This window comes from Abramis brama (genome assembly GCF_963993115.1).
Source record: "Abramis brama genome assembly, chromosome: 12".
In the NCBI taxonomy this organism is placed as follows: domain Eukaryota; kingdom Metazoa; phylum Chordata; class Actinopteri; order Cypriniformes; family Leuciscidae; genus Abramis; species Abramis brama.
This window is the reverse complement of record NC_139974.1, coordinates 17159021-17163175: the sequence shown is the minus strand read 5'-3', so window position 1 is coordinate 17163175 and position 4155 is coordinate 17159021. Positions and strand designations below refer to the sequence as shown.

Below are 4155 nucleotides of genomic sequence, written 5' to 3'. Positions count from 1 at the left end.
TCTCAAATGGTTTTGCTATGGCGAGGGATTAAAGTAATGTCCAAAAAGGAAACACTAAAAATCTTCTAAAAATGTAATTATATACCATTTATTTCTATATAAAAGAATACAAATATCACAACTAAACCCATTTTATTCTGTTTTTGCAATTCAAGAAGAATGAAAAAGTTAAAACAGGCTATTTAGTGCTATTTGGTTCAACAAAAAAGCAAACATAGGGCTATACTGCCCTCTTGTGTCCAAAAGGACATCAAAATAGTATATAAAACTTTTTACCAGGTAGGCCAATATTGTATTTAAATATACATTTATTAGGTATGTGTCTGAGGATATTTTCCCACCGGTTAATCGACGTGTGACACGAGTGGGTGCTTTTAAATCGCTAATATAATACCCAGCCGGCATTTCAACGTTGATTCAACGTTGAATCAACGTCAGGGACCAAGGTTGAATCAACGTTGGATTATGATTCGATTTTGCAAAACGATTCAACGTTGAAATCGTGACGTTGTTTCACCGTTGATTTCGTGACGTTGTTTCACCGTCTTGCAGCAACGTTGAGGTTGAATTGATTTTGCAAAACGAAACAACGTTGAAAAATAATACCTTATATCTTATTTTTCAACATTGAATAAACTATAGATTGAGTTTCCTGTTCACTGTACTCTCTGAAGACATTACATTTGTACAGAAAATCAAAGCAACTGTAATTATGTAACTTGCAATGCATAATTTGCAATACTACCCTAGACACAGTATCTAATGGGAAAATTGTACATTCAATTACAAACTAGTTTGCAGTTGGAACATGAGTCATGACAATGCTGACTGAATTTGTGATTAACTGTCCATACTGTACAATAAAAAATGTTAACTGTTAAATGACTGGCGGCAATGGCTTAATTAAACACATTAAATAATGAGTTAACACATGCTCAAGATTGTAAAAAGTTTTATTCTGAAAAAACAAGTCTAAAAATACAAAAAAGAAAAAAAAGAAAAACATCTCAAACTTTAAATTGCAGCGTTTTCAAAGTAATGTTAAAAACCTGTAGAAGTAAACATCTAAATGGAATATTTAAAGACAGTTTTTGTTCAATTACAGTAACCCTTAAATTAAACATTTAATATTTAAAGTGTAAAAAAAAAAAGTTTTTAAATTCTCAATAAAATGTGACAGCCTTGTGCAGTGCTCCGACAGAGTCCCAGCTCGAGGTCCATTCCGATGCCATCACTTCCTCTTCACTTCGTGCCCGCTGTCTGCTACTATCCTATAAATAAAAGCAAAAACACTGAATACAAAATAAATCATGTATAAGATTTTCACTTTACAGTTCAATTTGTCGGGTAGAAAACAAAGTATACAACACTATCCATTCTAAAACACTTATTTTAATGTATTCAGATGTACATTTACACAAGAAATTCTTCAGAGCCCCAAGGTGGAATTGTAAAAAAATTACTATTACTCCCATGTGTCAGTTACGGTTACTATAATCATAAGGTCATGATTTCATCCTTAAACCAGATGAAGAAATCAACAAATTGTGGTGTTGAGCTGAGAGGGTTGAGGTCTGCTGTTCTTTATATCTTTCAATGCAGGTTTATATTGTTTCAACAATTATATATTTCTGATAATATTTGTGGAGAACATTACACTGTTTTAATTCAGAATCCTAACCATACATTGTACTAATTAAAAGTAATTTATTAAATCAAGTAAAATAAAATAAAAACACAAAAGGCCAATGAATCTGTACCAGAAGTGATAGTGCAATGTAGCAGCTAAAGAATAATCCTCCACCAAATTGCCAGTAATCATCTGGATCCTTTGCGAATCTGAAGGGGGGAAAGAAGAAATTATTCAATGAAAAGTCCATAAAAAGCAGGGGTTTTTTTGTTTATGTTTTTTACCATTCCTTTAAACAATCTTAAAAATTGATTTAAATTGTAAAAACGTTTGCCATTATAACATTCACACAACATGAACTGAGTTGTCATCTTTGAGACTGTTAGTATTAACGTTAGCCTACATAATTAAAAATGTAAACATACACTTAAAGCATGGCAATCCCATCAGAAATGTGTATCATAGCAAGGGAAGCACACACAAAAAAGCCAAATGGTACACCAAAATCAAACCATCAAATAATTTTACCTGCAGCTGCATTTATCCTATTTTTGAGTGATTAAAGAAAGGACTGATGAAGGTGACATGAATCCACTTTCAGTAAGCCACTTCAGCAGAAGACAAAAGGACAAAAAGTTACTCAGACTTTCTATCAGTAACGTTAAATGTCTTACTTTAAAGATGAAAATCATACTTAATACTATTAATCCCAGTGTAGGTTTTCGAACAGTGGGTAAAATTGACTTACTGTAAGTTAGTTGGTGAATGAATCTTTCTGTTGGGTGTTCTCTCCCGATAAATAATTTTATTCCAATGCTGCTTGATCTAAAAAAAAATGTAAACAAATATATTTTCAATATCGTTATCAGTGTTTGAAGAGGTTATGTAAACTGAATAAATGACGGTTTTACCACTTTACTCATTCCCACACTTTTTTTTTACCTCTCATGCGTTTTTAAACTAATGTTAGCTGACAATATTAAACACATAAGTTAACGTTATCAACAGCAAAACACCGCAATGTCAGATGGTACTAAAACTTACATTGAAATACATGCTAATATCGCTACGCTAATGGTGAAGCAGTACAAACACACACACACACACACACACACACACACACACACACACACACACACACACACACACAGAGATAACTTATTTATTTTATGAGGTTGCAGTAAACCTATGACCGTTAACTTAACCGTGTCCCTAAACGTTAGACTTGTTAAGGACTGAAAAATGTTTTCTTACCTGATATCGCCAGTATTTTTACAGACCACGTACGACCCCTTCCTCCGTTCACATTCCAGCTTTTGTTCTTCATTGACATATCAACTCAAATTCGCTCAAAATTTAAGAATTCAACAGGCAGAAAAATAAAATAAAATAAAATAATCCAGGTCTGACCGAGTAATCAACGCAAGCAGCAGCAGCTCACCGTCACCGACCGAGAGTAATAATAACGGACGTATTTTCAAACTTAAAATAGGCGGGCAGAGCCGCGCACATTCTCATTGGACAGTTTCCTGGAAGACAGACAGATTAACCAATCATGCTCAAAGTAAAACGGCGAAACAACCAATAACAATAGTTTGCGCGAGTTAACATAGTGTTGTAGGCTATTGAGTGCAGTCTGTATTAATATTTAATTAATTGGTCAAATGACATGACAGTGTGAATACAAATGTAGTAATTCAATGTAAACTGTTAGGCAAGCAGACAAAATGGTAAATTCACACAAAATCACATAAGGCAAAAGGTTTCTGCTGCACTGCTCTCTTGAGGGTGAAACTATTGTTAATAATGATAATAATTGTATTTTAACATATACATTGAAGAGCTGTTATGATAAAAAGTAATTACATGCTAATTAATTATCATAATAATATGTTAAAAGGCAGATATTTTTGTAGTATGTTGTCGAAAACATTACGTTGTTTCAACATACAGATCTTGTAAAAATTTAAACGTTGATTTATAAGTGTTTTTGTTAACCTTTTTCAACCATTTAGCATTAAACGTTATTTCAACGTTGTTTCAACGTTGAAATAACAACTGACATTATTCAACCATATTTCAACGTTGATTTAGAAGCGTTTTGTTAACCTTTTTCAACCATTTAGCATTAAACGTTATTTCAACGTTGTTTCAACGTTAAAACAACAACTGACATTATTTCAACCATTTTTCAACGTTGAAGGTCGGTCATGTGCCGGCTGGGTAGTGAAAGAAAAATAATGATAATGTTGCACACACAAATCACACACATGTGGGAAAGAATGATGCTTTTAAACAACACTAAACCGCCATTAGGTGTCGCCAGGCATCCATCTTAATAAGCGAGTCATTGATTCATTCGTTCAAACGATTCGTTCGAATGAGTCGATCATGATTAAGACAGATGTTTATGGATTGATCATTCAATCTTTGAGTCAACCGATTCGTTAAAAATGCTGAATCGTTCAGTTATGAGAAAACACGTGATGGTTCTGCCGTGATCTTTGTTTAACTATTTTCGCTGC

General features: G+C 33.2%; 1 long non-coding RNA gene across 1 annotated transcript; it reads right to left on the bottom strand.

Annotated features, from left to right (window-relative positions):
* Nucleotides 1-936: 936 nt before the first annotated feature.
* On the bottom strand, nt 937-3088 carry LOC311093116. The gene is made up of 5 exons (XR_014608362.1): nt 2885-3088; nt 2379-2455; nt 2159-2238; nt 1761-1839; nt 937-1271 (listed from the first exon to the last, which is right to left on the bottom strand). It is a non-coding gene; the product is annotated as an uncharacterized lncRNA (long non-coding RNA).
* Between the last annotated feature and the right edge of the window lie 1067 nt (nt 3089-4155).